Source organism: Harpia harpyja, chromosome 21 (assembly GCF_026419915.1).
Source record: "Harpia harpyja isolate bHarHar1 chromosome 21, bHarHar1 primary haplotype, whole genome shotgun sequence".
Lineage (NCBI taxonomy): Eukaryota > Metazoa > Chordata > Aves > Accipitriformes > Accipitridae > Harpia > Harpia harpyja.
In genome coordinates, this window is record NC_068960.1 from 19134156 (window position 1) to 19157148 (window position 22993).

At 53.5% G+C, this 22993-nt stretch overlaps 1 protein-coding gene across 8 annotated transcripts in view; it reads left to right on the top strand.

Annotated features, from left to right (window-relative positions):
* Window positions 1–22993, top strand: part of LOC128134909 (ankyrin repeat and fibronectin type-III domain-containing protein 1-like) — a 257182-nt gene that overhangs the window by 190227 nt on the left and 43962 nt on the right. For 2 of the 8 annotated variants that reach the window (XM_052773182.1, XM_052773183.1), the window contains exon 1: window positions 18946–19180. The exons of the other annotated variants lie outside the window; for them this stretch is intronic. The gene's annotated coding sequence lies outside the window, so the exon portion shown is untranslated. Of the gene's footprint in view, window positions 1–18945; window positions 19181–22993 lie in introns of those variants that run through there. 8 annotated transcript variants of the gene reach the window in all.

The window sequence follows — 22993 nt, forward strand, 5'->3', positions numbered from 1 at the left end:
GAGATGCTTTGGCATGGGAGGTAACACTCCCACCCACAGCAGCCGTTGGTCCCACAGCCAGGTACCAAGAGGGAGAAGTGGGTCAAGGTGTTTCCCAAGCTGCTCGGCCAGCACTCTTTGTTGGTGTTTCTCCAAGAGCTGCGAGAGTTCCTTTCCTGCATGCTTTGCTCCTGGCACGAGACTTGATGGGGACTCCTCACAGATAGCCAGACTTCTAGCTCTGAACCTTGCCTTTGAGGAGCTAGCACCCATCTTTGCTGCTCGGTGCCTCCCCAGCTCCTCACTGCTCCAAGGCCAGTGCTATCTCCTGAGTCACCCATCTTCACTGTGATGCGTGGCAGGGCTTAGCCTCAGAGCTCCGGTTAGCTACGGGGATTCACTTGTGTGAATTTAGGTACGAAAGGGACTATTAGATCACGCTGTTTAGCCTCCTGTGTGCTGTAGGGATGTAAATGCTGCCCACGTGCTCCTTGGTGAGCTGAAGAGGTTGTGGTTGCCCTCTGAGAGGTATCTAATCCTCTGAGCATCTCCGGGAGGTATCTAATCCTGAGCTGAAACTTGTTTGAACTTGTTGGGCTTCAGCTGCCAGTCCCTGGCTCTCTGTGTGTCTCGCTGGGTAAGAGTGGTTGGCACTGGTCTGGGTTGAGGGGGGTACAGCAGGATTTTTGTGAATAAACTCAATATAGCTCAAATCTTTTGCAGCAGGATATTTTCTCCAGCACTCGGATTGATTTTGTGACCCATCCCTCCAGCCTCTCTGCTTTTTTAGTGTCCCCTTTTAAACGTGGGCACCTTAATTGCAGGAGTGTTTCTGTGTCAGTCTCAGCAGTGCAATACGTATAACTCTCCTCTCCCCCAAGAACTGCATCAGCTCTTTTCATCACAGCATCACATTAGAGCCTTGTCTTGGGTTGCTCACCCGTGGTGACCCCTGAGCCTTTCTGGAGGCTCTCTCTTGTCTGGGATACAGTCCCTGTTCATAAATACGGCCTGAAATCCTTCTCCGTAGGTGTGTCATTCTGCACTGGGCTGCATTAACATATACAGTGTTTGAATGGGCTCAGCATTACCAAGCAACCCACATTTCACTCTCTCCTCATCAATATTTACCGTTACATCAATCTTCCTGTCATCTGCTAATTTTTTTGAGTGAGGATTTTGTATTTTCTTCTCGATCATCAATGAAAATATCGACTAGCATGCTCCCCATGGAGCCTCGCTAACGATTCCCCATTGACAACTTCTGTTTGAGACCTGTCAGACGGCTCTTAATCTATTTAACATGCTTTATTGATACTGTATAGTACTATCTTCTAAAATCAGAATGTCAAGAAGCACTTAGCACTCTGCCTGCACAGCTGTAACGTACATGGTGCCTTTTTCAGCTCAGCCTATATTCGCTAAAGAGTGACATCGGGCTCATTTGACAAGATCTCTTTTCCACAAAGACATGCTGACTGACTTTAATTATAACTTACATCCTTTAATTATTTCTTAATTTAATTCCAGATGAGCCCTGGCTTCTGGGTCTTATATCAGGCTGACCATTTAGTAGTTAACTAGGTCATCTTCACTGCTGGGTGTGAATATTGCTGTCAAGGAGCCATTTGCCATCTGGACGTGGAAGCCCAAAGTTTGCTCAAAACAAGCAGCAGAGCCCAGAAAACTCTCCCCAGGTCTGGGGACATGTTATCTGTGCTGGCTGTTTAGTGCTATTTGGCTGCCTTAGATGTAGGTGATACTAATAGTTTAGGAAAGCTTCATCTCTCCTAGGAAGTACTTTACTCTCCTTTTTTCCCCAAACGCAGGCTAAGTATCTGTTGACTGTGTTTGGGTTTTCTACGTCATTATGAGCAGTCCTACAGCCTCTGCATAAAAACGGTCCTATCGCTCGTTAAAAATGGAGCTATTGCTAGAATTTGGTTGGCTCCCAATAGGAGATTTTGCATGTCCAGCCATGCATTTCCCCCTTCTTTCCCCTTCTTTACTTTCCCTTATCAGTTTCCTACACATTGTAATTTTTCATATGTATTGACCACTCTTTATTGTATATTTTATTTCCACTCTGAGCCTTCATTTAGCAAAGGGGATTTTTAAGTGAGTTGCTCATTTTCCTGACTATGAAATTAGGACTTTACAGACATTCAGTGAACTCCCCTTAAAGAACTCTTCTTTTTTTCACTCTACTTTTTCAAAGTCTTTCTTGACAGTCAGTTTTATCGCATCTCCCAGGATGTGAAAATAGCCATTTTGCAGTATGGAGCGTGTGCAATGCTGCCTGCCCCCATCTTCTCGTTGGTCCATGGGGATTGCTGCCAGCCTGGGCTGCCTCTCTGGGCACCCAGCGATAGCTTGACCTTTTGTCACCTGCTGTGCATTACCTTCTGCATTGAAAAGTTATCAACTACAGTGTTTAGAAATGCATGTGGTTATTTTATTGCTGGCTCCGTGAGTCTTCTAGTGTGAGACTCGCAAACCCAAATCCTTTCTAATGTATTATTTGTTTCTAACCTGAGAATATGTATTTAAGGATGAGCTCCTGCAGTCCTGTGCTGGCTCAGGTATGATGTGCTGTGCCTCTTCCCAGTGCTTGGTAAGAAGGCAAATCTGTATTTCTTCAAGTAATGACTGCTAAAAGATCTGTAGTTCTAAAGAAAAAAATATAATGGCATGTATTATAAGTATACAGTGCCCTCCTCTTCCTTCCCTGCTGCCCCTCCTACGCAGAGACTTCTGATCACTTAAATCATTGTAGCAGGTTTCAGTAGCGTCGAGTGCGTTAAATTTCTGCTCGTGGGTGAAAATTTCCCGTTCCTCGTGCTCCTTTCCCAACCTCGCTGCCTCACATCATCTCAAGACCTTGCTGCTTTGCCCATCAGCACAGCATGAGCAAGGTCTCTGATACTCTTCCCTGGAACAACCACAGATTAATCTGGCTTTTTATTCAAATACACAGTCCTGGTATTTTCTCTCCATGCTTTCACCTGGGGTGCCAGATAGACAGCTGGGCCACAGAACCATCAGCAGCTATATCAGCCTGCGCTCTCTTCAGAAGCTTGTCCTCACCTAAGACCACCCTCACCATGGCCAGCCTGGCTAGTATCTGAGCACTTTGCCGTGCGGCAGCACCAGAGGTTGCCTTGTGCTCATCTGCCAGAGATGCTGTTCTGTAGAAGAGCATTTTGTTGTTCCTGAGCCCGCTGGCAGGCGGAATCTCCTGGGAAAGACTGGCCGCTTGCAATGTCCTTCCAAATCAATCTACACTCTTCATGTTGTCTCCGGCACGGTTGTCTTCCTTCTGCTTTGCTCCGGCAGAGACCACACGTGAAGCACAGCGTGTGCTGGGACTGGTGGCTCCGCTGCCCTTCTCCGAGCTGCCTGAGCTCCCGAGAAGCAAAAATTGCTGGCAGTGGTGGAAATGACAGTATTAACCTTGAGAGCAATCAGCTGGGTCTCTGTGAGCTGCAGTGTTGGTGTTTCTCCTCTGGCTCTTTGGTCTGGGAGGGATAATCAGGCTGAATATGCTGATTTACTTGGGCTGTACTGGGCAGACTGCGGGGAGACATGTAGATGGTGCTAATTTGCTCAGGGAACAGTGTGTCTAAGGATATTAAAGGAGGAAAATACATTGTCTTTACTGCATCCTGACAAAGCAGTGTGCACAGAGGTGAGACCTAAGGCTTTGAGCTTTCCTGTAGTTTTCTAGCATTAACAAAGATAGGATTCAGCGTAGTGCGGTGATTCCCAGGAGATGTGCAGCGGGAAGGGACAAGGGTGTGGGTGCTTGGTTGTCTCTTCAGGCATGGGACATCATGTAAAAGGGCACCACCTCCAGCATCACCATCTAATTTATGGGGAAATGAATTCCTCCTCCAGAAGTGCCTCATCTCTCCGTGGACTGCATAGGGAGCTGGGGCAGCTAGCTGAGATCTCTGCCACCAGTCTTGCCACTGGTGTCTTTCAACATGTCCAGAAGCTGCAGCTGAAGGTAGGATGAGCCTATAATAATTACTGAAGAAACACTGGATGATGGTATTTATACCTAATTAAAGACTTGACTGGATCAAGCTGTGGACAGCATGGGCAGGTTGACTTTGGGGCAACTTTGGGGCATTTTACTGCAGGGTTGTGAGAGATCTGCTGAACCCCAAGCTGCAAGAAAACACCTTCTTGCCCCACAGTAAATAAAAATGCGTGCAGTGCTTTGGGGAAATGGGCTGGAGAAGGAGGCAAAAGAAACTCTAGGGCCTGCAAAATCCCATTTTTACATTTAAAAATAGAAAAACAAAGCCCTCCAAAAAGCTTGAATGCCTCAAGAAAAGCTCTGCAGCTGACAGTGCTCAAGCAGGGGCCGCTATAGGTTTTTCTTTGCGGTATGAGGTAGGAAGGAAAAAGCACCCAGGGAGGGAAAGCTCAGCTGCATTCATTCTCCCCCTCGGATGTCAGAGATGCTTTGTTTTCCAGAAATGCTTATTATTCATACAGCTATCTCATTAGACAGCTGAAACACAGCTCCAGCTTGGGGCTCATCATGGCCCAGGCCTTAGGGTGGAGCTGTGTAACATCTCGGCTTTCCACCCTGCGGGAAGTCCTGCTGGAGCTGGCAGCGTGGTACTTGGCGCCTGCCTTGGGGCACCAGTGCCAGTCGTAGTTCGCTCATCTTTTTCCCACTGCATTCCTGTTTTCTTCCTCTTTTAATCAAAGGTTTTGTCCTGCATCATAGGCCACCATCTAGCAGATGTGTGGGCTTAGCATTGCTTCTCTTGAGGGTCCTTCAGCTCTCAGCACCAATCTTCCCGAAGAAGGTACAGCACAAGAGCTGCTATCTCCAGATGTTTCCCTTGTTCCCAGATGTTTCCAGTAAGCCCCTCTGCCTGCACACAGTGTCTTGACTGCCTGCGTCAGGGCCAGGTTGGCAAGCCCGGTTGTGCCGGATCCCTATTCTGCAATGCGTCCACTCAGCTTTGCCATTTCCAGACCGACTGGGTGGCTCTGAGGATAGGGAGGACTCTGCTTCTGGGCTTTTATCGAGCTTCTGTGTCCCCCCACCTCCCCCCAGCTGGCAAGTGTTGCTGGAAGTTCTGGTTTGAACCAAAAACCGGTCTCAGACTTCTAACCAGTTTCTAACCATCTCAGAGAGGTTTCTAACCATCTTGGTTTTGCTGCTGCTAGTTAGTGGCTTCACAAGCAATGAAGCCAATCTTTGAAGGTGGGGAGGAGACAGCATGGCTGCCACTGAAGACATTGGTCTTGCTTCATTGAGAGTGTCCTGTGGAGTCCCACCTTTGGGATTTTGTTGGCTGCCCAGAGCCACCAGTGCTGTCACCAGGAGGGACCACGTGCCTCCCGGCGCGCTTCACTGCAGTCGGCAGTGAGTCCAGCGTGATGGATCCCACCTCCTCCCAGTGGTGCAGAGTCCTGGGGGATCTCCTAGTCACAAGACCCTGCTCGCCTGAGCAGCAGGGATGCTGGAGGGGGTGTCAGCCACAGCGAATGTGAAACCCAAAATATTTGTACACAAAGGCCATGCTGAAATCCCCGTCCCGGTCCAGACATCAGAGGTGTCATTTTTGATTTCCCAAACACAGAGAGAGCCCTTTCAGCCCTGGCCTGCTCAGACACTGCAGCTTTAATGTCCAAGCACCCAGCATGTTTCCACTCCCCTCAAATGCATCAATCAGGTCTCGGTGAGGCTCTGAAAGAGCCAGTTTGTTAAACAAACACACTTAGTGTAAAAAGTTTATTCCAGTTAATTAGGACTTCATTGCAATGGAAACAAATTACCCAGCTGTCATCTGCCAAGGCAAACAGCAACGGGGGAGAGGGGGTCCTGGCCAGGCGAGAAACAAACAGCCGTCTCAGGCAACCTTATTTATGGACTTTTTATGTATTTCTGTATTTATTTGGACATTCCTGAGCTGGAGAGCTGGGTTGTTGCCGAGCCGCATGCCCCAGCACTTGCACAGCATAGGCTGTCACCGGCAGCAGGTTATCTGCCTGTGGGGCTCCCAGGCAAAGAACCGGCCCTGGCCTGGGCTGGCGCTGCCTGTGGGGACTCGGGGGCTGGTGTCTGTGTCCCTGGGCACATCCCTTTGGGCTTGTCCAGGGCTCTTGCTTCAGAGATGGAGCGCGAGGTGCTGGATGCGCAAGTGATGGGCAGGTCAGGGCAAGTTGCCGGTGCCTGCTCACTGATGGAGATGGAGGATGCGGGGGTCCGCGGACGGAGCAACGGGGTAGGGAGGCACTCGGGAGGGCTGGGGGCTGGCGGTCACTGGGAGCTTTTCTCAAGCCAGGGACTCCCATGCTTCCGTGGTTCCCTGCCCTTGCAGCAGCATGCCCTGTGTCTGCATTGACCCCAGGTACGAGTCCCCATCCCCTCTGTAGCTTTATTCTCCCCTCCTAGCACAGGCAATTAACTTTTAGGCAGGAGAGGCGTAAGTGCTGCCTCATGAGACTCCCACTCGTTTCCAGCTCATTTTATTTAAACAAATGCCCCATCGGCACCCTTTTTTCCTCCTAGAGAAAAAGAGGGAGAAAGGAGGAGCTGGGATGGGGGATAGGGAAGCCGGGAGGCACGCAGGGAGCAGAGCTCAGTGGGAGCCGGAGGCCATGTGATTCCCACAGGAGCGCCGGACAGGAAGGTGCTGGCTCCCGCAACCGGCACGCGGAAGCAGCAGATAAACCCGCGGGATTAGCAGCGTGTATCGTTGCAGGAGAGCAGCATCCCCTTCCTGGAGCATTAGTCACCCGAGCCTGACGCCGGGGCGGGGGAGGCAAGTGCAAGTCATCAAATTACCTCCTCCTGCCTGCTCCCGTCCCCCTGCCCCCAGGTGGCCTGTCCTTGCTTCGTGTCCCTCCAGCTCTGCCCTTCGTAACCAGAAGGTGGACTGTGCCAGGACTGCCGTGGCCAGGGTGGGGACAGGCGGAGGATGTTGGCCCCGGGGATGGATGGGTGCAAGCAGCATGTCTCTGCTTCGCCGTGGAGATGGTCCCCCCTATTGTAGCCGGCAGCATGGTGGGTTGGGGTAGCACAAGCATGGGGGCTCTCCTGATTGCCCTTGGGGATGCATTCTGCCCTGCAGGCCTCAGGGACATGGAGGACAAGAGCACGTTTCTGCCCTTGCCCTGGGACCTCCCAGCAGGCTTGGATTTCTCTTATGTGCCTGGTGGATAAACCTAGGGCTCTTCCACCCTTCTCGTCTACCACAATCGCATCCAGGCCAGATTTTTCTGGTCCTGTGAAGTCCTGAAATTCACATTTGAATTTCACACTGCGAGTGAGTTGCCATACGGAGCCTTTTATACGCTTTCCAAGGATATTTCTGTTGCCTTATAGCTGTGAGATCACCGTGGCCCATGCTCGGGGATTTCTGTCTGTGATGGCACACGTTCAGGTGGGTGGAAAGCCTGGATCAGGGCATGCATCCTTGGAGGGGCCTGGAAGGGGGCGAATAGCAGAGCTGAGTACTGATAGCTACAGAGATGAGTCCTGAGACCAGACTGATCTCATCTGAGGTATGTGGGAAAGATGGTGACCAGCACTGGAAAGGACAGATTTGGCTTTGTTTCTGGAGCTTGGAAGGGAGCGGAGGAGCGATTGGGGAGTTTGACGCAGGCATCTTGGTTCCTCGGAGTCATCTGGCCCATCTTGAGAGGTAATTTCAAAATACAAAGATAAAAAGCAGCAGGGAACCTCAGCACCGCATTTCCCTGCCCGAGAGCTGGGCTCTGTTGGAGGTAGCCTACCATTGCTTTAGAGGCAGCAAAGCCCCCTCGGTCCCGCAGTGATACGCAGGGTGGTCCCCGTGCCCCCACTCTCCGTGGGAGCCTCAGCGGGCAGAGCTGGAGCGTGGGGTGCCAGGCATCTCCCTCCTCCGGCTGGCAACCCTCTATTATTAGGGGTTTTAGTGTTCTGTTTCTAGATTGACTTGTTGTCAGTATTTATTTTTAGCTCCTCCAGTGCCTTGCAGATTCCTCGAGGGATTCTTTCTTTCCCTCTCCCTCCTACAGGTTTGTTTGTAATGTAGCCACGTTGATTTAAGCCATGAGCAGGAGCTTTCAATACCAGTGGGGGCTGCACTGCAGTGCTTGTGGAGCAAATTACCTTTGTGGGTTTATCTAAGGTTGATGGGTCTGTGGGGTCTGGGCACCCTGGGGCAGCCACCCCTGCAGAGACTGGGATGCTGGGACGGAGCATCACTCCCACCTACAGCCGCTGGTGTGGATGCCTTGTGGTTATCACTCAAAATCACTGTCAAAGCATGCTGGGTGGCTATTGTCCCCCTTGCTCTTCTCAGCACTGCCCTCCCTGAGATTTCTTTCTTTTCACCACCCAGGGGAAAAAATTCAGATCAGCATCACTGTCCTGGCTGCATGGAAACAAAACCCAGGGTCCTCCTGCAGCTCCGCAGCCAGGTTGGATGGAAATTTTTAAGCATTTTTTTAAAACCCTGCATCAAGTAATTCAAAACAAGTTGCAAGTATATTTTGGACTCCGGCAGAGCTGTCGTCGTCGCCTCACTTCGCCCGCTGGCTGTCCCAGACAAGGGCTCACTTTGAGCATACCCTTCTGCCGAGCAGGGGGAGAATGTTTTCATTCCTAATTTAGAGCATCTGTCCCACTGGGGTCCAGCCCCCTGTCTCCCGCCGAGCCCGGCACAGCGCTGGGAGCCCAGGGGCTCCCTGCAGCGAGTTTACCTGTCACCACCAGCTCCAGGGCTGTGCTAACGTTTTTGTTAGAAAATGTGACTTTCTTTGGACTTAGCCTCCTTCTTCTCACCCTGGGTTGGCGCTCGGTGGGGGATGTGTGAAGGTACAGTTTGTGCTCTGTTTTTTCCAGGATTTCTGTTATTTTGTAGAGGAGGGTAAGTTTGCTTATTTTTAAACACCTAAAATATAGGTTGATATTCAGTATAGGTTTGCTGTTTTTCCTGAGGAGAGACAGCACTGAGAGGTCCCGTTCAGGTATGGCTTTGGTGGTGGTAGCTCCATCACGGTGGCCCTGATCCAGGAAAGTGCATTTTTCTGAAGCATTGATCTCCACGGGCCACTCTTAGCCTGGGAGATGAGCACATGCTTAAGTGTTTTGTTGGACCTGGTCCTGTAAAAGCAGAGTCCCTTCAGCAGCTGAGGGAACCAAAGCCAACAATTCAAGCAAACCTGAAAGCCACTGGCAAGGCCACAAGACTTAGATCCCCTTGCAGCAGCAAAGCCTGAGCATCATGGTGTGGCCGCTTCTCTTCCTCTCCATGGATTAACCAGGTGCAAGGAGGAGTAGAGAGAGGAGGCACCGCGGCCACACGTCCCCAAGGGGTGGGTGGTGGGACGTGCTGAAGGAGAAGACAGGGACCAGTGCCTGCAATGCTGCTCTTGGTGGCTTGTGTTTCACAAAACCATCAATCAGCCATCACCTAACGGTGCATCAGGTTATGGCTGGCTGACATCATGTCCAGGATTAGCAGAGGGGCTCGGGGTACCTCTGCGGTGAGACTAATGTCAGACTCGGCTTCAATCGAGTGACCTGGTGCTGGAGGTGAGAGGTTTTGAATGTGGTCCCAGGTGCTGTGAGGTGCTGGGGCCACGGTGGACTTCCCCCTCTCTTCTGTCAGCTGTTTTGCTTTGGGGTCTGACTGCATCTTTTCTGGGGTTCAAGTTGTCAGTGAGGCTTTTCTGATCTTTATTTTTATAATGTTCATTAGCACAGTTCCTATCAAAGAACAGCACGTTCCCTCCCTGTCCTCGTTTTCTCCCCGGTTAATAACCCTTTGCTGGTTTGGCTCATTTGGAAAAAGAGACAGTAGCTTTGGGAACGACTCCTGGTATAATAGACAGACGTCAGCATTTTCAATCTGATCTGAAACGTGGCGTTAATTCAAAGAGAGGACTCAGTGAAATGACTGCAGAAGGCCCACATTACATGTCTGGGGAGTATTGAGCCAACCTGTATCAAAATGTGGCAGTGTGCGTGTGTTCCTCCAAGCTGCTGAGAGATGCTCTGTACCCAGATGGTTGTTTTTCCTTTCAGAAATAGGCTGTAACAGCAGCCTCCTTCTCCTCCCTTTCCTCCGTGAGGCTCTGCTTTGGAGATACCCATTGCTGGGGCTCACGATGCAATGAAAACCCTTGTACCAGGGTTGAGTGGCGGGAGAAGACCTAAGGTGCAAGAGATCGTACAGCAAAGGCTGAGCTGTTGCATGCGCTGCAGGTGTTGGAGGCATGTGCTGGGGAGCCATGTTTTGGCTGGGGTTGGATGGGAGGTGGCTATGGTTTCTGAGCATCTGCTCTGCTCCTAAAGCCCCCACCATCTTCCTCAGTTGAGTTTTATCGGTGCTGAGGAACAGACCGAGGACACCAGAGTGAGGTTTGAAGCAAGCAGGGACAACCATTGCAAGACCATGCTCCAAACTTTCTGCCTGGGGGCTGTGGAGCAAGTGCTGGCATTGCATACCAGATGCTGAACCTGTGGGCGTTAGCGGCACAGTCCCATCCCAAGGACCTGTGGCTGTTTACTGGAGGTGGGGAGCCTGCTGCTGGTTTGGGGAGAGTCAGGAGGCCACCGGCCTGGTGGGACCCTTCTCTGTGGAGAAGGAGTACGTACCAACCAGGGCTGAGACACCTTGGAGAATTGAAAAGGCTGTGTCCATTGGGTGGTTTCAGTAAATCTGGGATTTAGTTCCAGGGGAGATCAGGATCGCTGTGTGAGTTTGGCAGTCAAGGAAAAGGAAGCAAGAGGCACCAGCATGATGCCCTAAATCTTGGAGACAAGGTCTCCCACCTTACTTGTTGTGGCCTTGACCATTTCAGGGTATCTTTTCCACTGTATGTGAAAAGCACAGCTGGCCCAGAAACATCTCCAGCCACTGTTCCCCTCCAGAGCAGAGGGCCCAGCTCTGCAAAACAGAGGCATCTTTCTGCAGAGCCTCCAGAAATTCAACTCACGGCTGCAGCGCCCTGTGGACCTGCTGGCTGGTTGCATCAAAAGGCGGTTTGCTCTGAGAAGTTGGAAAGCAGTCGCTCTGTGATGGCCTGGATGGAGTTGCAGCGAGGTGTGAAGTGGCCTGGGGGACCTGCCTCCCGTGGCATCCTCACCCCACAGGCAGTGTTTGCCATGCACCAAGATGTGTTTTCGGCAACAACCTGCAATGTGTTCTGTGCTGGAGGATGGAGGGAGAAGATGAGACATGCTATTGCCAGCATGAAAAATCCACTTGTTAATTCTTCAGGGTTACAGGTTTTCTCCAAGGACAAACCCTCCCATGGCTTATCTTTCATTGCTGGCTGTTTGCTTTCTAAGTGTCTGAAACCACTTTTGAAGACTTCAGGCTCCCAGCAGCCAGCACTGCAGAACACACCACACTGGGGTTTTAGGTCAGCTGGTGCAAAGTCTTACATCATGGGTTTCTCATGCTTGCGTTGGTGGGCAGATGTTGTCCAATGGCAGAGAGGGCCTTGCACAACCACAGAGCAGTCTCACAGTCTGACGTGTGAAACTCAAGCCCATGATGAAAGGCAGATAGCAAGAAGGTCACCTGCCATGGCTCACACCTCTAGTGTTGGCTTTGCCCGGTGGTTGTGGTCTTTGCTGCAGGATTCCTTGGTTGGAAATGAAAGTGTCTCATCTCCTGTGTCACTCCAGGCTCAGTCCAGGATGAGATGCAACCCTCTCACATCTCTGTCCCCTCACCACTGCCCTCAGTGCAGTCATGCATGAAGGGCATTTTGGATGGGGGAGCTCTGCTGATGAGCAGTGCCTCATCTGGAGGATGTCAAGTGCCACTGGTTCTCCTGCTAGGAGGTGGCTCTCTTGCATGAAGAGGCTCCTGTGTCGGAATAAAATGCCTTTCATGGGGTCTGAGGAAATGGACCTGATGGTGATTTACTGATGCTGGGCATGGTGTGGTGTAGACAGCTGGCTTCTGAGGAGCTCAGCTCCCCGTGGGTATTCAAATAGCAAAGGCCAGTCCCTGCAGCCCTTGGGGATAGGTGGATAGTAAGAGTTAATGGGGAAACTGAGGCACAGAGTCTTTAGCTCATAGGTGAGGCCATGCAGCCCAGACTGGTGTCCTTTGATTTTCATAGTACCAGAGGAAAGCCACTGTGCTGGGTCCTCTCGCAGCCTGGCCTGGAGGAGGACCCCATCCCCCTGCTCAGTCCCTCGCTGTCGTTCCCCACGCAGCTGGTCCTCGGCCAGATGCTGGCTGGAGATGTGCCCCCCACAGGGACCACATCTCTGACAGATCACAGCAAGGTTCCCGGCCCTGGAAATGGCTTTGGCCCATCCCGCTTGGCTCCTGCTGCAGCACATCCCTCCTCCCGATCTTCGATGCTTGACTTTTGGGTTGCTTGTGTCGGAGCCGAGGCCATTTGCTCTTCCCTGAGGGCAGCAAGTGCCTCTCGCTCTCCCTCGCCTCATTGCTGGAGTCCCTCATGCCCCAGGCGCCAAGGAGCTCTCCTCTCACTTGGCTGCAGAAACAGGCTCAGCATCCCAGAAATTCAGGCTTTCATGTGGGAGCCAATAGTCACACAGCCTCCATCCAGAAACCATCATTATCGGCCGCTTGCTTTTTCTTGGTTTCTTTGAACTACAGCTCCCAGGATGCCTGAAGATATGCAGACATCCCGAAGACAGTGGTTTCCCATAAACTTTTGGGGTTTCATGCTTTGCAGGCAGGAATGTTTTTATTGCGTCGCAAATCCCTTCAAGTCCCTCAAACCTCCATGGCGCTTCCTCGCCGTGGGGCAGACGTGGTGACTGGAGGCAGCCGCGAGGGAGGCACGCCAAGGGCTTTTCTCTCCTGCGTTTTTCCCCTTCTTGCAAGAGGGACCTTTGTAAATCCCCATCGTGCCTTTTCAAGGGGCCTTTTGGACTGGGAGGAAGTTTGGACGAGCTATGGTTTGCCTGTAGCGATGCGTTTCCCATTTTTCTGTCCCCGTTATTTCAAGGCCTGTTAGGCAGTGTCCTGCGTCCCCATGTGCACTGCTGGGGAGATGCCCCATGTGCTGGGCAAAGCAGGGGAGATGCTAACAGGCAAGTGCCTCGGGCAGGGTGAGGAGGGGTTTTCACTGAACTGGGAAGAACTGGGGACGCAGGGAAGAGAAAAAGATGCAGATTCATGCACCAGTGCAAGAGACCCCAGCAGGCTGGGTTTTAAGTCCTGACATGCTCACAAGACCTAAGGGAAAACCAGAGGGAAATTTTCCTTTAGCATGGAGAGATGTGGTGGTAACTGTGACCTAGTGGGTCCCCATCTCCCAGCTCCCAGCACAGATCTGCCTCTGGGCCAGGTGAAACATCAGGGGATGGTGAATGCTGTGCACAAGTCCCTCGGGTGCCCCCACAGCTCCGCATATTCTGCTGCCCATCCTGGGATCGGGAGGAGTGTGCTGGGAGTGGATTGGGGTCTGTGGTCTGGACCCGGCTACCCCTAATAACCACTTACTTTCTGTGGGAGAGGAGATGCAGAGGGCAGAATAGGGGGGGGTGTAACTTGGTGGCATTTTATGGCATTGCTCTTCTGACCATAAAAGTACTTTAATGAGTTCTTCTCATTTGGTGCTGGTGAACACTAGTGTAATATCTTATAGTCAGACTCGTGGTATTTTGCCTTCCTCCTTTTTCCCTTTGGTTGGTTAAAAAAAAAAGCCCAGGACCCTCCATGGGTTGGGTTTTAGTATGTATTTCTTCTATAGGTGCTACTTTACCAGTTTGAGGAGCTTTGTGAATGAAACACGGAGGTGCTGGGTACCCTTTGGGGGCCACCAGCACCACGAACCACCCGGCTCTTGCAGGAGGCAGCACACACACGGGTTGGGCTGTGTGTGTCCCCATGGGACATGTCCTGGCCCTGCTCTGCGCTGTCTCTGAGCAGCGAGGCCAGCGGGATGCTGCTGGGGGTCCGTTTCTGGGCAGGCATCCTGATGCCTCTGGGGTCTGGGCTCATTCCCTGCCGCCCCCCTCCCTTCCCTGCAGCCTCATGTGCAAGCACACCTGCACGCACAAGCACACCCATGTGCACAAGCACGCCTGAGTGCGTGCACGGCTCCTGGCACCTGCCTGCCAGTCCCGACAGCAAGCGATGGTGGCAGGCCGTGTGGTCCGCTGGAGGAGGCGGGTGCCAGCCCAGAAAGGAAAACCATCGAGGCTCTGTGGCCGGCTCGCGTTAACCACATCACTCTTCTCCTTGACTTGGAAAAGCCTGGCCGACTGGCAGCCCAGAATAACAAGCTTTTCCATTGCTGCACGCAGCATCGGACGCGGGGCCATTTAAAACAAGAGCCGGCTCCAGCGTGAGTGCAGCGCTTAGACTAAACAACGGCACATCCCCCCGGGGCGTCTTGTCCCCTGCAAAGGGGGATCAGGCTGAAGTCACAGCTGCTGGGGCAGATCGGAACGGGATGGCAGGGATGGCAGGGATGCCGGGACGGCATGGTGGTGCCTCACAGTGTGTGGGCTCAGCCTTGAGCGGCGGCCGGAGCGGGTAGAAGAAGATGAAGGTCCTGGGAAGGCTGAGCCCCTCCAGGGACCTCCTCACCCATCCATACTGATTGCATGCGAGGAAAGGGATTTGTTGGGTTTTGTCCTTTTCTCTTTCTTTCTTTATTTTACCCGGTATCTTTGTAATTAGAATAAAAGCTTTAACTGCTAGGGGGAAATTCTGAAAACTAGCAATGAGGGCTGTATGCAGAGCTCTCCTGTCCCCTGGCAAGAAGGGAGCAAGTCTGCATGTTTCTCTGCCCTGGCAGATGTACGCTCAAGCATGCTCATGCAGCACAGTTGGAAGAGCCCAAGCTCTCTGTCCTGCTGCTCAGGAAGGAGTGGTGTCTTCATTAAAAACAATAGTAAAGGGAAAGGATAGAATCCTTAAAATTAAGCAGTGATGGGGATTTTGCCCGAGGAAAAGAGGTTTTGCCCATTTTATTTTGTAGATCTTATTTAATTGTTGTCTGTAGATGGTTGGACTTTTGTTTTTAAAGTAGATTAAGCTAATTTTGAGGGTGAAGCATATTGGTGCATGCCATTCATGAAATGGTGCTTGTCAATGATATGGTTTATGGTAGGGAGTCAGAAAAACATCTTTGCTTACATCTTCTTTTAAGCTGTTTTATGGCACCAAATGGAGATAACGGGATCTTAATGTGACAAGGTGGTAGGCGTGGAGATCTCAGCCTAAATATTGCTTAGAGTCTGGAGACAGAGGAAACTTCCAGATCATCTTATGGTGTCTTCAGGATCACACCTCTTCCGAAGTCTTGCAGCCCTGTTCATGGGCCACATTCATATCGCTGGGAACGGGGTCTCTCGGCAGCATGTCCCACTGCCTCCTTGCTGTGTTCACCCATGGGATGCTTCCTGGCTTGTACCCATGTGGGGGTGGGTTCACAACAGGATTGTGTGTGCCCATGGGTGACGATGATGCCCAGGAAGGGAGATGATGCTGGTGCAGGTCCCATCCCCACTGGTGGCACGGGCATGCCGGGGGGGCTGCAGGGCGCAGCATGACTCACCAGGCTGTGGGCACACGTGCCCGGCATCTCTGTTCCTGCACGGACAGCTGTTGGTCAGAGAGGGAACAGTTGTTATTGTCAAAATGCAAATGAATAAAATCATTGTTTTGGCAGAGAATTTTTAGGGGAAGGACATGCAAATTTACCTTCCGTTCAGAGTGTACATTGGTATTAAAATACAATGTTTGAAAGCCAAAACAAAGGAACATTTTAATTTGGGACTCGTCAGATGGTTCTTCTGCTTGGATTAGCATCAAATTCTTTGCAGCAAATGCTGTAAGTTTGACAAAACTCCGGTTTTCAAAGAAAACAAGAAAAAAGTTCAGAAAATGCCATCCATTTCCAGGGGTTGTTGCTGCTTTCATTTGCCTCCACTGTCGTGAAGCAGCTGGCTTGGTACTGAATACTGGACAGGCCAACAGGGACAGGCTTTGGAAAATGCAAGTAGGACGTGAGGTTGGGTTTCTTCCTGGGTGCTGCTTTAATCTGGCCTCTAAATAGCTCAGAAAAGTCAGCCCGGGGTTCTGCTCGGAGGCGCAGGACCCAGGAGGTCTGGTGGGACCTTGGAGCACACCTGAAGGGTGCTGGCAGACCTCGCTGTCAGAGTGGGAGTGAGTGGGCAGCAGGGTCATGAGGCTGCCCAGATTGCTGACAGAGGCTGCGCTGAAGGGATGTGTTGTGTTTCTTTCCTTGGCCTTCTTTATAAACACCCTCCAAATAAAACCTGCTTTTCCACAGTGCTTGGAAACAGCTGCGCTGCTTATTTAAATGCACCCGTGAGGTATCTCTGTCCTTCTCCCCTTGCTTTCCTTCTCCTTTCATCCTTGGGTATACCTACCCGCCTTGTGTTGCAGATCAGAAATAGAGACTAGCCATCAACTTGCTAATTGTAATGCAGCCTGATAATGCCAACTATAATTAGCTGTATGTATCAAAGTGGGTTTTGCTGGTGGAAGTTTTTTGTGACCCCGTTATCATACTTTAAATAGAGGATCCCATCTGCTCTGCCCAGCTCCTTGCTGCAGAGATAGGTCCTGCAGAGTCCGACTCGGTCCTTTCCAGGGAAGCCACCCCAACATCAGTGCCTGCATCTGCCAGGCTTGTGAAGAGCCAGGCCTGGCAAAGCAGCACTCATTGACAATCTTTAAGCATTGCTTATGGTCCCCAATACGTGGCAAATGTCGGCGACCACCAAGAGATTTGCTGCCACCAAGTCCCTTCCCTGAGCCCCCGGTCACCACGGCTGGCCGGGCATGTGCTGCCAGTGACACAGGGCTGCCCTGGGTTGTGATTATTGGGGTTTTGCAGCTCTGAGCCATCTCTCCTTTACAGCTTTAGGGTACTCGTCAACCAAGAGGCGGCTTGCATTGATGAGTGCTGTGGCACGAGGAGGAATGGCTCAGGTTCTCTGAACCATTCAGGGTCTCATGATAAACTTGTCTAGAGCTGCGGCATCGTGTCCCAGGGCTGTCAGACATCTCTCCTTGTTCCCTCTTGTTGAGACCTCTAGCTTCTTTCTTTACTGCCTCATGCAACTCCTGTTGTTCTTTCCCCATCTGCAGCATCCCCACTGTCCCTCTTTCTGGCCTTGGGAAGCCTCAGCATGCTGGCCAGCTGTCCTCCCCTTGGAGCAAGCCCCTCATTGGGTCAAAACAGGCATCACCAGCTTTGCTTGGTCTCTAAAGACTGGCTGGTTTAGCTTGTGGAGACTCATCCTCGGCAGGTGGGTAAGCCAGTGCACTCGCAGAGCTCATCCCCTCAGCAGTGCAAAAGCCTTTGGCTTCTTTTCTGCAGCGTCACCCAACCTCAGCACATCACACAGCTCACAAGCCCAGTGTGATAACACATGGAAAAGTTTGGTTGGGTGGATACACCTGAATTCATTATTTGCTCAAACTGTAGCTGCCCGCAGCTGCTGTGTCACACTGTCTAATCTGTCCGGAGCTCGTCTTGGAGGTAAACAAGCGCCTGTTCCACTGATGTGCTGTTCAATGCCACCATGCTCGGGGGGGGGGGGGGGGGGGAGATTTCCTAATGTAATAGCCTGCAGGCAGACCTTGGGCTGTAATGGCATCAGATCTCACAAACTAGTCACGGTTGAGTCAGCCGGAGAAGTGGGACACTGAACTTCCGAAGGAAACCCAGGGACTTGGAGAAGTTGTCGATGAGTTCCTCTCTGTATGCAGAGCCAATGCCCTGCCTTTCGGGTGAGGAACCAAACCTCCAGAGATGCTCTCTGCTGCCCTGCCGCAGGGAGTGCAAGCCCAACCCAAGCTCCTGTGCCGCCGCCTTGGGAAGGCACCTCACTGTTGTTTGGGTTGAACTGTTGTGTTCTGGCAGGAGATCACCCAAGCTTCCCATTTCAAGCCCTGGGCAGCATCTGAGGAGTGGGGGGTGAGCCCCCAGAGGTGCGGCAGAAGGGCAGTGTCCCATACAGGCATGGGAATTCATCAGCAGAAGCCGTGGGTGGGCAACCTTGGCAGGCGGCAATGGCCACGTGCAGTCAGCATGTGTCCTTCAGCTGAGGGATCGCATTGAGGGCAGGCTTCGGTCAGGGGGTCCCCAGCGCTTCCCACCCACCGCTCGGCTGGAGCTAAGATGTGCAGCATCCATTTGGGCTTGGGAAGTCCCTGTGGGCAGTGTCCTGTGCCTGCCACCTGATGACCCAAAACAGTGGTGGAAGAGCTCAGTCTGTGGCTTGTGCGCCCCAACCCTGGACATGGCTCATGGATTTAGGAGATTGAGGAGGAGGAACATGAGGAGAGTGGAGTATGTGGCTGTCTGCAGCTCACCAGATTCTCTGCGTTGTCACCCGTGAGCCCATGGAGATTGGAGATCAGTGGCCAAAACCACTTTCCTGAGTGGTGGGGGCAAGGGCAGGACAGCCTGGCAGCTTGGGGGGGCTCTTGGGGCTTCCTCCTCCGAAGCTCGCCTGGGGACCCCAGAAGTTTTGGTAGGAGTTGGGGCAGTTTTCAGCATCACCACCTCTGCTTTCTCCCCTTCTCAATAGGAACAGATAGCGAAGCAGGGTGGTAGGGGCTCACGACATCCTCTGGGCATGCCAGTGGGGTTTGGTGGCATGTTGTTGCATCAGGAGTGCCACAGAAAGCCCAAAACCAGTGGAGGTGAGCCCAAGGCATTGATGCCTTCTGCCTGGCGGTCCCTCCGCTGCCAAGCCTGGTCTCCCTCGTCTGAGCCCAGTCCCTCTCATCCAAGCCTGGTCCCCCCATCCGAGCCCAGTCCCCGGGCCCGAGCTCAGTCCCCCCAGCCAAGTCCGCACAGACTCGTGGTTACGTAAAGCCCCGGCGAGCACGACCGGGAGATTCTTCAGTGTCGGAATCTGAGTCACATGGGGCTGTTTTATTTCCCCCTCTGCTAATCTCGTTTCTATAGAAACAAGATTGGGAGGAAAAAAAAAAAAAAGAAAAGAAAAAAAAGAGCCAAGCACAGAGCGAGCGAGAAACCTGAGGTGATGGGTGAGGGAAGCGGAGGTGGCGGATGAGGAGGTTGGGCGGAACGGGTGGGAGCAGGGGATCCCGGCCGGGATGGGAGCGTGCCTGTGGCTGTGCGCGTCAAGGGGCCAGGGACTCTCCCAAAGAGCCACTCTCAGATGAGCTGCTCCTCGGGTGGCGAGCGATCGGCAGAGCCTGGAGGGAAGGGAGCAGAGGCTGTACAGGTGAGTGAGCATTGCTCGTGTGGCTCCCGGGCATCTTTCCCTGGCACGGCACGGCACGGCACACCACAGCTGTGCCCAGCTCACCAGGGGTCCTGTCCCCAGCTGCTGCTTTGGGGACACGCTCGTGGCTGGAGCTGTGGTCAGTGGGCACTGTGCCTGAAGCGTGCCGCTGCAGCGGGCCGGTGAGCAGGGTTTGCCGGAGCGGCATTTGCAGTTGACACTTGCCCGGAGGCTGGCTGCGTGTGCGTGGCCGTGCGGTCATGCACGTTCCCTTTCCGAAGCCTCTGTCTCCCGAAAGGCTGCTGCCTGCTTGGGAGGCACCTTTCCAGCTTCGATTATTTTTTCCTCTATTTTATTCTAACTGCACCTGTGCAAATAAAATACTCACAGGAGCCAAACCCTGCAGCTGCAGGGAGCGCAGAGAGCTGTGCTCACTCCCAGCCCCGCTCGTCCTGAGGCAGCCTCCAGCTTCCCAAGGCCAGGCTGCAGCCGGGGTGCCCGTGGGGATAAGCGCAACTCAAAAGCGGGTTTCGCAATGACTGTTCCTAAAGGGAGGGCCAGCTGAAAATGCTGCTTGTTTGCCTGCTGCCAAGTGCCTGGGCTGCCCGCAGCCACTGCACGGCTTGTCCCAGGACTTTTGCTTGCCTATGCTAATTCAAGAGGCTGGCAGGTGCCTGCCAGGAGCGGGGTTAGTTCAGAACCACGTACAAGCACGTGCTGGCTCTCGAGTCTTGGGCTAGGGAGTGCAACAAGTGGGAGTTATTCCTGCCTGGGCTAAGGTATCTCCATCTCTGTGGGATGCATGGCTCATGTCTGTGTGATGGTGAGGGCTTTGGCTGGGTGTGTTGGTGGAGCCAGAGCATTGCCGGTGCTGCTGGTCCTGTGCTGGTGCCCGTGCTGGCACTGCCTCACGACCTTGGTTGTCCTGCACCCGTGGCACGGTGCAGCTGTGCCTGCACGGACCACGGTCTGCCCTGCAGTTCTGGCCATGGCATGGCCGGATCTTGCAGTGCCAGTGGCTGGGTGAGGCACCGCACAAGCACCCAGGCTTCTGCGGGTACACTCTCACTCTGACGGCTGCAAATTGCTGAAATGCACAGCTTTTCGCAGAGGCAGCCCGCGATGTCCCTCCAAGGGCCACCGCAGGGGAGAGGGAGGGCCACGGAGCTGAGGGGACGGGGATTTTGCTTGTCATCGCTTTCCAGTTGTGGCATGGCGTGGGGGACGCGGCAGTAAGGCATTGTAAACCCCCGGCCAGATTCGCGCCTGTGCACGGCTGGTGAAGCCGGAGGGATGAATCGAGTCCCTGTGTATTTCTGTACTAAGTCAGCTTTGGGAAATGTCATTGCTCATCCGCCTGCCTGGCCAGTGAGTGGGTGGAGGGCGGCACTTCAGACCCTTGTCCTCATCCGAAAGGGCAGCTGAGCAGATTTTTGTGCTGGGATGCTGCACCCTGTGATGGCTCAACGAGCTGGCTGAGCCACAGGCAGGACGGGGCCGGGTTGCCAGCCCGCCGTGTCTCTGCTCTGCCAGTGTTCCCACTGCCTCAGCGAGCCGGGGGCTTTGGCAGTCTCCCGTGCTGGGGTCAGACCCCCAGAAAAAGTGCCTAGTGAAGGGTCGGACTGGTGTTACACAGCACGTTCGGGCAGCGCAGCTGGCGTTGGGGACCTGTGCCCTGTGCTGAGCCGGAGCCTTCCCCCTTGGCCGGGCTGGGCTGTACCAGTTGCGAGGATCCGAGTGCTGCTCTGGGCATCCTCCGCTCATCCTGGTTGAACACCCCGGGGGGCCAGCAGTACACACCAGGCTGGGGACAGCACTGTCCCCATCTCCCTTCAGCAGCAGGATCTGCTTCTGGCTGCCCCTGCCTGCTTGGCGCCTGCAGCGAGGGCTGGGTGCTCTGGATGCCAGGGGGGTGTTTGCCGCGCCGGGTCCTGCCGCCCCCACATGCGCACGAAGCGGTGGTTTTATGGGGGAGATGTCACGTGCGGGCTTTGCATCCCTGCGCCCCACCAGCAGCGGCTTTCCTGCCTCCCCGGCGCTGCCAGCTCTGCTCTGCCGGGAGGTTTGGAGGGAAGGGCTGAGGATGGGTATTGCTGCAAGAGTCTCCAGGGCCGACAATTATTTCTGGGGAAAAGATGCTGTGTTCTGACTTAAACGCTGCCATGGGACTCTGAACATGTGTAATCTGGCTGACAGATGGCGAGTCATAGAGGTGTGATTTATGATACAGCACAGTAGCTGAACAACCTTCTCTGGTTGTCAGGAGACAATTCTTCCCAGCACTGTGGTTGATGTTTCAATTGACGGTTTTCCCCGCGTGTCCCCTCGGCTCCTCGGCGGCTTGCGGAGACTGCTGGGGAGCCTTGGCAGGTGCCGGCGCAGCAGGCTGGGTCTGCTGAGCCCCGGCAGCACCGATGCTGAGCTGGTGCAGAGATGCTGCTTCTTATGGTGGGGTGGGCAGGTCACCCCAAATCCTGCCCAGGCTGGACCATGAGCACTCCAATGCAGCAGGCAGGGCTGGGTGAGCAGTGCTGGCCTTGTCCCTGTCCCATAGGTGGGATGAAGCTGGCTTGAGGTGGCATTGGCTCCCTTGGGGCTGCGTGTTTCCCAGACCAGCACTTGTGGTGCCGAGCGTACTGGTACTGATGGGAGAAGGCATGAAAATCTTATCCACCAGTGCAGTGTACAAGAGGAAGGATGCCGACAGCCATAGGGAACCTGCATTAGTCGCACAGCCTCTCTGTGCCTCAGTTTCCCTGCCTCTACCTTAAGATCCCTAACGTTGATCTTTCTCAAGGGACAGGGACATCTATTAATGTTTCGAAAGCACTTGGGAAGTAAAAGTGTGGTCCCAGCAGCATCTCCCTCTCCATGTTAGAGGCTCACCGCCGCTGCCACCCGCAGAGCACAGTCCCTGGGCACAATGCCCAGTGCATCTGTGGGAGCTTCCTGACCCTGGGAGCATCCCGACCCTGGGGACCAGAGCAGCCCCAGCAAGAGGACCTGAGGGAAGCTGACCCACAAGCAGGGCCTTGGTGGGGTGAGGGGAGTGGGGCAGAGCAGGCTGCCAGCGTTGGGCTGTGTTTGCCTGCGTGCAGCCACGGCAGAGCAGGTATGATTCATTCCCTCTTCTGCAGTACAGTTTATGTAAAGCAGCGCTGTATAAATAGCCAGATGATACTGTAACGTGCTCCTGGCTTTCTAATTAGTGATGCTTCTGTTGGAGCTTTTGGGTCTGGTGGAGGTGAGAGGAGGCTGGTTCATTGCTGAGAGCTGCATTTGTTGCTGACAGCTCTCAAGGGGGAGGTACCGGCCCATCAGAGCAGTTGCAGCCGTCTCCTTTAACCTGTGCTGTGAGCAGTTGGAGGTGGTGGGTGAACCCGCTGGGTGACTGGTAGGCTGGAAGGTTGGTCTGGAGGGTGAAAGCAGCACCCAACATCTCAAGATTCTTGGTCACCTTCTGGCTCGTGTGTGGCCTCGCTTGTCCGCCCGGGGTCAGGCAGATCTAGGCAGCACCTGCCCTGAGCCAGAGAGCATTGCCTTTCGCCCTGTGCCTTCCCTGCGATGCTGTGTTGCAGGGGGAGTCACGGCGAGGCCACATGTCCCTGAGCACCCAGGTGGCTTCTCCAGCCCCACCAGCGCACTCTGCCCCCAGGGACTAACGCTCCTTCATTCTGAGCCCTGTCAGCTCGTCACTCTGTTTTCCCCCTGCCAGCTCTTCTTGGCGGCTGCTGTCGGCTCTTTCCAGTGGCTGCTCCTTCCCTGCTTGGGGCGGGTGGATGCATCTGGGTAAACCTCCTGGGTGTGTTAATT